Below are 12,089 nucleotides of genomic sequence, written 5' to 3'. Positions count from 1 at the left end.
CTCCTCCAGGTCACACTCGGCTACGATCCGTGGAGATATGGCTACCGCCCCAGGCTGCTGTGTACATTCTTATGTCGCCCTTTCCGTCCGTTCCTGATGGAGACTACCCGGTGGCTCCCCTCATTGATTTGACCTTTACGCACCGCATCGCACTATCACATACTATAGCGGTTGTTGCCAACAACACGACGCTACTTCCTGTGCTTAACTTCTCTACGTCGACCCAAGTTCTTCCCCAAGGCATCAATTTAGCTGATCTTTCCACCCTGGATGAATGTTCGGTCTGTTCTTTCACCCCTGACACTAAGACCGTGGCGAAACCGGTCATCACTTCGCAATATAAGGCGTTCCTCGACAAAATGATATACGATGACCTCTTACCTTCCCAAGTTCCAGCGCACGTGCCGGGGTGTTCTATTTTCTTACCTGGATATCTTTGACGTCGACGACCGTCCTCTGGGCCGCACAAGTGCCGTAGCCTACCGCATCGACACCGGCGACGCCAGTCCATCCCACAAACGCCCTTACTGCGTGTCACATGCAGAGCGCCAAGTTATACAGACGGAGTTCAGCAAAGACGTCATTGAGCCTTCATAGAGTCCTTGGGCATCCCCTGTGGTTTTAGTTAAAAAGAAGGACAACACCTGGTGCTTTTGCGTCGACTATCGCCACCTGAATCGGATCACCAAGAAGGACGTTTATCCTCTACCCCGAATCGATGATGTGCTCGACTGCCTCCACAGCGCTAACTATTTCTCGTCCATTGACCTTCGATCCGGATGCTGGCAAATTTCGGTCGGCGACCGCGACAGCGAGAAGACAGCATTCATCACACTCGACGGCCTTTACCAATTCAAGGTCATGCTTTTTGGGTTGTGCAATACCCCGGCTACTTTTGAACGTATGATGGACTCTCTTCTCCGCGGTTTCAAATGGTCGGCCTGCCTTTGCTATCTGGACAATGTAATCGTTTTCTCGCCCTCCTTCGAAAGCCACCTGTCCCGTCTTTCGGCAATTCTTGACGTTTTTCGTGGCGCTGGTTTCCAACTGAATTCGTCGAAATGCGCATTTGGACGCCGGCAGATGAAACTACTCGGCCACAAGCTTGTTGACGCCACTGGTGTTCAACCCGACCCTGACAAAGACCGTGCAGTGCGAGAATTCCCGGTTCCGCGTTCCATACAAGAAGTTCGCAGTTTTATTGGGCTCTGCTCATACTTCCGCTGCTTTGTCTTCAACTTCGCGGATTGCTAGGCCCCTTATAGATTTCCTCAAAAAGAATGTGCCCTTTTTTGGGGGGAAGGACCAAGAACATTCGTTCACGTCGCTGATTACCGCCCTCAGATCACCAGCTGTGTTGGCTCATTTTGATCCAGCTACTCGAACAGAGCTTCGCACCGATGCAAGCGACTGGTGCCATTGGTGTTATGCTCGCTCAGATACAGATTGACACCAACCGTGTGATAGCCTACGCTAGTCGCCTTCTGTCGCAAGCGAAAAAAAATATTCCATCACTCAGCGGGAATGCTTAGCCCTCGTTTGGGCTATTGCGAAATTCCGTCCGTACTTATGCGGACGTCCGTTCGCAGTCAATACAGACCATCATGCGCTTTGCTGGCTGTCGATGCTTAAAAACCCCAGGAAGACTCGGCCGATGGGCACTTAGATTACAGAGGTACACGTTCTCGGTTGTGTACAAATCTGGAAAGCTGCACAGCGATGCTCACTGCTTATCCCGGCACCCCGTTGATCCACCTATCTCCACCGATTTGGATTCCGATGCCTGCGCTTTAGCCATCACTGACTTTCTGAACGTGGCTGACGAGCAGCGCTGAGATCCATCGCTGCTCACCAATACTGACCGCCTTCAATCGCGTCCTACTGATTCTTCCCTTAGTAGATTCCTGCTTGAAGACAACGTTTTGTACCGCCACAACTTACACCCCGACGGCGTGGAACATTTACTCGTCGTACCACATTACCTGCGAAAGGATGTTCTGCGATAATTTCACGACGCTCCAACTTCTGGACATGTAGGCGCCTCCAGAACTTACGACCGCGTTCGACGACGAGTATTCTGGAAGGGCCTTTACCACTCCGTTCGCTGTTACGTAGCATCTTGCGACCTCTGCCAGCGCCGAAAAAGACCCACGACTCCCCCTGCCGGTATTGTTCATCCTATTGAACTTCCAGCCGAGCCGTTCTATCGAGTGGGGTTGGACTTGCTAGGTCCCTTTCCTACTTCCACAACTGAAAATAAATGGATCGCACACTCTAAGCCGAAAAGGACTAAAGTGGGGTATACCATCGGTCCTTTAGGGGACTAAGTGCGCTGCCACAGATTTTGAACCAATTTCGGACTAACTGCGGGAGCCACTGCAAGGGTTCAACTGCTGCCCCCAAGCACTTACTCTACTTGGTTTAAATGTAGGTCCGAGTAGAGTGCTTGGGTGGGACTAACAGTTGAACCGTCTGAATGAATTGCAAAACTTAAAAAATGGCGACACTGCATTTGTTGAGTATACTTTATATTTAATCCAATTAGATCAGCACTATAGGGCACAGTATATGGTCATCTAACAAATACACACATATATACGTACGCACTATTTTTTGTGTTTAGAAAAAGTGGTTAACGATATAGTGTGATTGCCGACAACCCCTAAACCAACATTTTTTTTTACACCGCAAACACTGACCGCCCGCATTAAACTACAGAGAACAAACTATCGGATATATATAGCATAGTATTTTGACTTTTCATGTAGTGCCGGTGAGCGACTTTTACTCGGCTTAAAAAAATAAACATTGACACCGTAACGTCAAATTTACATGGGCTAATTTGTTGCACCGAAGCGCACCGATCTTTTAATATGGATCCATCTAATCTTCTACATCCCTCCAGCTAGACAATACGAATTATCAGCTGGCATTCGATAATGCCGACCGAACCAGCGTTTTCAGTGCTGGTGCACAAGGTCGCAAACACAAACATAGCAGCGGCGCTTATGCGGGAAAGCCGGCGAAGCAGCCAGGTGCCCCGCCGATACCGCGTCGGCTTGCCGACGGCGTCGCTAGGCTTACGTCGAGTACGGCTAAACGACCCCTGGTGATCGCAACATGCGGCTCGCGTGGAATTTTCGTCGTTGTTAATTTATAGTCACAAATGAGCAATAGGTAAGTGTCCCATGTTCGCGGTGTCTTACGTAGTGATGTAGATATCTGTATACTTACAGTGACGAGACCGTTCGCAGGCACAATTTTTTCATCGTGCTTACCAGTCGCTCACTGTGTACCGGCCGCACGATTAGTCGTATCCGCGATCGCATACACACTGGATTTTTGATAACGATTGTCGCATGGAGAAAAAGGCATAAGTTTGTCTGAGCTTTAATGCAGGGGACTATATTTTCCGTGAAAGAAATTGTATGCGACGTTTCCTTTGTGTGTGTTGGCAATGCGCTCACACCGACAGCCAGCAATTGATACCGATGACATACGACGCCTACTTCTTCTATATATCGCTTTGAAGTTGAAATCACTGTGTAGGTACACGACCACTGACGAACAGCTAACTTTTATTAGCGTTGTCAGTGTTCTTCGTAGTTCAAACTAATTCAGCACATTGAAGCGAGTTATCCGCATTGCCCGTGTTCGGCAACTTTCCCTTGGTTTTGGCCTGCCCGTGCCGGCATTGTTGAAACGCGAGGGCGCTTGCTGTGTGCACTGACTGCGTGTTGTACTACTTTCCTCTCATAACATCTATTCATTTCATAGTGCTTCGCTTTCACAGTGGAGTATAGACTGTATAACTTGTTTTCATGATCGCCGACCACGCCGAGCATTGCAATGCAGCATCGACAGGAGACGATCGCGGCGCAGTTGCCCTCCCCGTTGGTCCCTTCATTGCCGGGCGTTTGCGCACGACACGCACTGTCACGCATACAGTCCCTGTTGGACGAACCGTTCGTCTATTGGTTTAACGACTGCAGTTAGTCCAACGTTGCCGAATTTCGGCTTGATTGCAGTGGCCACAGATTATGCCACTCGGTATGCAATCACTCGCGTGCTCTACCAACCAGCTGCGCAACTGACGTTGCCGACTTCCTGCTCTACGACACTATTATCCAGCATGGCGCTCCATCTCATCTGCTCACAGACCGTGGTCGCTACTTTCTATCTTGTGTGGTTGATGATATACTTCGATCTTGTGCTACTCGTCACAACTTCACTACATCTTACCTCCCTCAGACTAACGGCCTTACGGAGCGCCTAAACCGCACATTGACAGACATGCTTGCCATGTACGTATCTACCGACCACACTGATTGGGACATAGCTCTGCCGTTCGTCACCTTCGCCTATAACTCGTCGCGTCATGAAACAGTGGGCTACTCCCCATTTTATCTACTCTTCGGACGTCATCCCTTACTGCCCTTCGACACACTGCTTTCATCAGACCACCCATACTCCATTTCGTACGCTCAGGATGCCATTACCCGTGCCCTCATGACACGCGTGGTATCCCGCGCTCAGTTATCGTCGTCGCAGACAGCACAAAAGTCTCTTTACGACCGTCGACATAGGGACTCCGGTTTTTCTGCGGGATCTCTTGTGCTCCTGTGGCTTCCATCTCGACGTGTTGGCCTCTGTGAGGAACTACTATCGCGATACGCTGGGCCCTACCGAGTCCTTCGTAAGGTCACACCTGTGACTTACGAGATTGCTGCGACCAAAAACTCATCAGCTGCTGCACCCAGAACGGAAATAGTCCACGTTTCCCGTCTCAAGCCCTACAACGCTGATTCACTCATTTAACAGGCACCCAGATGGTGCTTTGCCGGCCGGGGTGATACGTGTATGAAACTCTCGCTATACGACACAGCTTAAATGACACCCAAAAGGAGGAAGACGACAACGTGGCTGTTGTGGGTTACTCTCTCGAGTGTTCCCCCGTTGGCCTATATGACTGCGCTTTTTAAGGCGTTAGCAAGACCCGGTGTCAGTGAATAAATCTTCCCCGTAACAATATGATGAAAAGATGCGAAATGGCGGTACCTGGAGTGTTCACTAGATGGACGTACGGGCGGGCAGACAAACGGACGCATGGACGGAGGGACGCTTCGCCCCATTCATTATCATTCACTCCGTGGATATGCTGTGATTCTTTTTTACCAGTTTACAATTTTTTTAACATCAAACTTGGGTGGCCAAAGACATAGGCGTACACAAGGTTTTCCATAAAAAGGCGCCAAGTTTCGCCTCAGTCTGCGAGCCCCTCCGCTTTTATTTTTCCCGTTGGTAGAGTTTCAAAGAAAATGGGCACCATAATAAAAGCTAATGTGAGTGTCAAAATGAAGCGGCAACGTGCTTCTCACAAAGGCCAGCCATTGGTCCTCTGCGTACAGCGTAAACATGGTGAGATGTGCTTGGTTGTCATCACTGGCAAAAGAGGGAAAAAACTCCCAAGCATTTCCCCGAGGGTGAACATGGTTAAGTGCGAATGCACGGGGTGGTGCTATGAGGGGGAGTAAAGTTAAAATCCGTTGGCATTCGCCAATGAGTTAACGTAAACTCCCCCGTGTTCCCGTGGTTCCTGGGAATCACATTGCGATTCCCAGAAACCATTAGACGCTATCGGGAAATCTTGGCAAGTTCACGCATTTATGCGAGAGTAAATTCGCACTATAATTATGTTTATGTTCGCGGCCCGCTTCGCCCGCTTGCGCTCGGCATCACGGGCCCTTCGCCGCACTGCCTCGTCTTCAACCGGCGCGACATCTTCAACGACGCATGCTATGCTCGCATTCGATTGCGTTGTACTCGTTGTTGGAGGTATCGCAGTCGAGGTTGATGCCTGCGATGGATCCATATCTATGACGACGTGCCGTTCTCGAGCAAGTCGTGGCTGGCGCGCGCAGCCACGGAGCGGAGGGTGGAGCGCGCGCAATTACGTGGTCTGTGACGTCGCTGCGCCGTTGCTACAGACGCTCCTCTCCGCTCCTCGTGCCGTTGCTAGGGAAGAGAAGAAGGCGCACCGCGGACGGCGGATTTATGGTCGCTGATAAAGTGCATTCGCACTTAAAAAAAGCGTAGCCATAACTTTGCGGATGAAAATATGACTTGAGTAGTTCCCGAGTAAATACATGGCGCAGAATCGGCGCAACCTTTTAGGTGATATTGAGGGGGGATGGGGCGTTACTTCCCCTTCCTATGCGTCCGCTCACTTAGAATCATAACCAGGAGAACTAAAGATTGAGAAGTCAACACTACAGCTTCTTCGGGACAAGCAGTAAAACACTGACAATGGGTACTGATAAAGTATTATGAACGAAGCTATTGTAGCGCGAGATACTATACATACAATTTACTGATGCGCATGGGGTTCTTCCTCTGCAACAATCACAAGGTTCGTGCCGTGAACGAACAGAATGATGGCCTGCCCATCATCGAACTAGACGGGCAGTTAAAGGCACGGGCGAAGTCCGGCACGTAGATGAATGGAATGACCCAGCGGTGCACGTCACTCGGCGTTCGGTCCTCTCGAGGACAGCGCCGTATTGCCGCGAACAGGTAGAATAGTTGCGCGTGAGACATGTACAACGTGCTCCAAGCCAACTTCTTGGTGTGCCAGTCCGTAGCCCGAAAAAAAACTCCGAGCACCGACGCCAGTCCGAGCGACGAGGCGACTACATCACTGTTTATTACCTGCTCCTGGCCGAAAAGTTGGTAGTGGTCAAGGAAGCACTTGCGCAGATGGTAAATGTTCGATGTCGTATTCTCATTCCATCTCTCGTCAGAAAGAATGAGCTTCCAGACTGCATCGGCCAGGCTGTGGCCCAGGGCGGCCATGTTCAGCATGAAAGATCGAGGCGTCGACGCGTTCTCAACGACGTCGTACAAACGTGCTGCGATGTACACGTCCCCATTGTTTATTATTTTCACGCTAGCGTCAATGAACGATGGTTCCACACGATGGCCAGCTCCGGCGACTCTCGAGGCGTGGATGTATTTGTTCATGCGGAGAACATTCTCGGCAAATTCACCAACCGCGCGTGGAACTCGGAGGGGACGCCACCTGCGCCATTCCGTGGTTACTGTCACGACGTTAAGACCATTGATCAGGCTTCGCAACTGCGCCACATCGTCGTCGTCGAAGAGCGAACTTGACTGGGCGTCTCGAAGCACGGCTTGCTTGACGGCGGTGAACGTGGCGGTTACCTGGTCGTCCACTCGACGCTGCGTTGTCACCTCATTCCTAAGTTGCTGCCACAAATCGCTTTCGCCGTACCGGACCTTCCCCATGCAGTGGTCGAATCCGGCCATGTACGATGGCTTGGTATGGGGAAGGAAGGCGGAAGTGGCCGAGGAGACACTGTACCACAACAGGCACGCCGCCTTGGGACCGCAGTTCCCCTCCATCGCGAAGGCGTCGTGGATGGCACGCACCTGAAGCAACCCGAAGACCTGTATTACAGTCGAATTGGTGACAGTCCAACTGACTGCGCTCATGGCAGTTTTGATGTCACGTGCGTCCCACAGTTGTGTGCTGATGGTGTCGTTCGCATTCACCAACGCGTACGTAGTATTCTGCACAGTAGCCGGAAATTGTCGGCAAAGGTCTGCCATGAACTTCTTGGTACTCCAGATGTCCGTGGAGGGGTTTATGGCTCTTTGAACAGCGTTCACGGACGCGTTGAGGTAGTCGGCGGATGCGAGGCTCACTTCGCATTTTGCCCGGACTTGGAGGCTCAGCGTGGAGTCCCATGGGTTGTAAGTGATCTCCAGAAGAGATGGAATCCTATACCGCACCGACATCTCAACCATAAACTGGAAGCTGTTCCTGCTGTTGGGACGCCTGAGCACATCCTGCGCCACGCGGACGATGCTCTTAGCCATCTGCGAAATGAAACAGTCTCGTCTGCCTATGCTGGCCACGCAAGAGCGGAAGTAGCCAATCAGGAATCCAGCGACCTCTCCACCCTTGCCATGGTCTGTGGGAGGGACGCCCGTGGCCACGAATCTTTCCAGACTCGAGTCGATCGTGGTTTCCGTCTCGAAATGGGAGTAGACGGTGTTGGAACACACGTAGTCGAAGAAGTTGTCGCACGGCTCGAGAGTCGAGTTGACGTAGCGGACGAGCTCCTTCACTTTGTCCGGGCAGCAGAAGCTCGAATCGTCGGTCTGCGAGGCCAGCCGCTGCTCCGCAGACCTCGACTCCGATCTGAGCGCGAGCGAGCCCAGGATCACGGCTGTGGTGACGACTACGGCGATGGCTATCGCGACGTCGTCGTAGACGGAGCAGGGGTCCGCACTGGACTCCCCGTCGTGAACGCCGGCGTCGCGGACGTTCTTCTCCATGATTGTTTCTTCTTCTTCGTCATGTCACGCGCACCCATATTGGTGATGATGGCTATAATTAAAGAGCCTCATACACTCGACCGACAGTCACCACGTGTAATGGGTCGAGAATAGTGTTTTAGACATCATAATATTAAACAAATCATTTTCGTGCCTCCTTACATCACCAGTTGCTCTTCTGTTGTGCATCGGAACTGCTGCTGCTTCTTCTACTACTACTACTATTACTACTACTACGAGTACTCCTACCACCACCATACTACTGATGATGATATGTGGGGTTCAACGTCCCGAAGCCACCATATGATTATGAGAGACGCCGTAGTGGAGGGCTCCGAAAAGTTAGACCACCTGGGGCTATTTAAAGGTCACCTAAATCTAAGCACATGGGTCTACAGCATTTTGGCCTCAATCGGAAATGCAGCCGCCACAGCCGGGATTCGATCCCGCGACCTGCAGGTCAGCAGCCGAATACCTTAGCAACTAGACCACCGCGGCGAGACCTACTCCTATACTACTACTACTGCTAATAATTACTACTACTACTGCTAATTAATAATGTTAATGATAATTATATCTGGTATTTCACGTGCCGATCCACGATGAGGCCCGCCGTTGTGGAAGACTCGGAAAATTATGTCCCCCTGGTGAACTGACACTGCAGAGTACACGGGCCTCAATAATTTCCCCTCCATCGAAACACGACCGCCGAGAGCGGGATTGAAGCCGCTGCAATGAATGAGGAAAGGGGTTGTGGGCACTGGCACTGAATGGACAACGCCGCACGTGGAATATAATGAAATTGAATGGAATAACTTTATTTAGGATTTCCGGGCTGTGTACTATCGTGTACCTGTCAGCTTCCTCGTGGGGAGAGATCGCGACTGGCTGCTCTGCCCTTTCGCTTGCACTTCGGACTGCCCATAATTATTTTTTCAATATCCTCGCTGTGTAGGAGTGCATCTAATTCGGACGACGTAACGTCTTCGTTACCCTAAAAGACGGGGCGCCACCAGAAGATGTGCCCTAACATGACAGGGTCTAAGCAAAGCGCGCCGTGCAACAGCGGGTGGCTAGGATATGCCTCGACCTGCAAGAGCCTGAGCGTCAAAACACCCGATGCCTGTATACGGTGCACCAGCGCGCGGTAAGGTTTCTCGGTGAGTTCACGCTGACAGGGTGGTTGTCCATCTGGCCTAGGACAGCTGGAAGGGCTCATCTTCGAACCAAACAGTTGACGCAGTACGTAGTTCTTAACAGCGGTAATGAGGACGAGCCACGCGACCCCAGGAGGCAATATTTTCTTTTGGCCTGAGGGCTATTCCAACACGTAAGCTGACGTCGCTTTTTCGAAGAACCACATATATATACCGCAAATGACTCGGTGATCATTAGCTGACCGGTGGTCTTGTGCCACAAACACTCGGCTGTAACGGCTCAGGTAGGTAGTAGGCGTCAGGCCTTACTATCTATGTGCGGTTGCGGTGGTGTTGGTACGTCCATTTTTGTGGTAAGAATGGTGCACTGGGCGAGTCGGGACTTTTCCCTTCTGGTCAGGGTACTGAACGTGTATTCGGTGGCTTTAAGCCGTGGTTCCATTGCTGCCTACAAAAAAAAAAAAACCCACTGGCCTTCGTTGTCCTAGTTTCTGGTATGGCTGTTGTTCCGTTTTTACTTGGGCTCCAACTTGGGTAATGGGTTTTGATGTGTATGACTGGTAGGTTCTCGAACTGCAAACTGATGTGCCACCTTGAATTACTCGCTGAGTCATGATTTTCACGTGCCATATTTTGCAAGTGGAAGGGTAACAAAACTGCAGTATTTAGTTCAAGCAAGATAAAAAAAAACACGTACACACACAAAACAAAAACTAACAACAACAAGAACAACAACAAAAACATGACATATTCACGAAGTGAATGAAGATGATTGGGCGAAGCAGTGTTACCATCGTTGACACTTGCGACGCGCTGCTTTAACACAAAGAAGAACACATGAAAACCACAGGTAGAGTAAAGCGCTATCGTGAACAGTGGCGTATTTGATGAAAACCTGACATATACACAGCGGGAAAGAAATGAAGCGTGAGCCTGATTTTCGTGTGTTTTTCTTCGTGTTAAAACAGTGCGTCGCGAGTGTCAACTTCCTACAACCAACATAGCCCCTACCCTGGCCCTTCTAAGTGTTACCGTAAAGCACCTGTGGCATTGATCACTCACACATGACAATGAGTGACGAAGCGGTGCACAGTTATTTACAATGCTTATTGATCATAACTGATATGTTGTGTTGAGTGGTCCCTTTCCTTTTTCCTGCATTCTTACTGCTTTGCGGTGTCGGATCTAGCCTGATTTTGGCAAATACGACGTCTATATGCACGTTTTCTTGGTTATTGGTTGATTCCACTCATACCAATTGCATCGTAGAGCACATTGAGACGTCATCGGCTGCACAATCCCGTCGTTGTCCGTGATAATCATCGTCATCATCTTCATTGCCATCAGGGTCATTGTCATGGTCATGACGTGTAGTGGGTGCCTTGCATGATCTGTGCCGTGATGGCAGAAAGACAATAAGTGGTCTCTGGAACGCGCTTGGTCTTCATCGTCATCAGCATCATCGTCATCGTTAGCGGAGGCTGACGCAAACGCGAACGCCAATGCTAACGCCACTGGAGAAGCCTCGGGCATGCGGAGCATCACCACTAAAAGTTTTATGGTCGAAGCTCCTTATGCAGTGGGTCGTGCGTTCGCGATGTATGTAGTAGCAGGGCGTCGTCGTCGTCATCGTCGTCGTAGTAGTAGTAGTAGTAGTAGTAGTAGTAGTCGCAGTAGTAGAATGTAGCGACCTCACAATTTGTTTTTGGAATGTCTGCTGGATGGCGGTACTTCTATATGATGAATATATGATAAAAAGATGCGAGATAGTGGTATATACTTGGCGTGTTCATAATATGGACTGATAGAGGGACGGACAAGCAGACGGATGGATGGACGGATGCACAAATGAATGGATGGGCGCACGTATGGACGCACGGACGGACGGAAGCAAGAACGAACGGAAGGAAGCGCGGACGAACTGACGGACGCTTCGCCCCACTCATCATCATTCAGTCCGTGGATATGCTGCGATTTTTTTCTTGATCGTTGCGTCATAGGAATCGGGACCATAAAAGTGAACCATGCCGTCACATTAGCAGTTCATTGTTTCTGTATACTGATTGAAAGTGTGCTAATAGGGAAATTTAGAACCGAATTTAACCAAATAGAGATCATAACGAGTTGAACACAAATACATATTAAATACTATTCGAATAGTTATCGTATCGTAGGGCTATTATCTAAAAAACTGGTCTAGAATAATACTTGTGACGCAGGAGACGTGATGGCTATACGATGAACCATTTATTTGTCTTCGTCTTCTTCCTTCTCTACTATTCCACCACACTGTTGTCGTGTGGTTCATCACACGCTTTTTATTTCAAGCAAATGTTAGCAGACATTAACATAGTAACATTACCGTTACATTTACGACCAAATGTTGCCACAAGTGGGTGAAATGAGGAGAGCTCGCTAAGAGTGGTGCCTTCAGGGTATGCACGTGGCTGCTTCCATTGCCGCCGCACTCGCACCTCAAGAGAAATTAAACGAAATGCGGAGAATACGACTCTTGAAAGGTCACGTAACTGTCGTTTTGCTGTCCGAGTCCTCCAGCACTGCTACTGGGCC

This window comes from Rhipicephalus microplus, unplaced genomic scaffold (genome assembly GCF_043290135.1).
Source record: "Rhipicephalus microplus isolate Deutch F79 unplaced genomic scaffold, USDA_Rmic scaffold_24, whole genome shotgun sequence".
Taxonomy (NCBI): Eukaryota; Metazoa; Arthropoda; class Arachnida; order Ixodida; family Ixodidae; genus Rhipicephalus; species Rhipicephalus microplus.
This window is presented reverse-complemented; position numbering follows the sequence as displayed.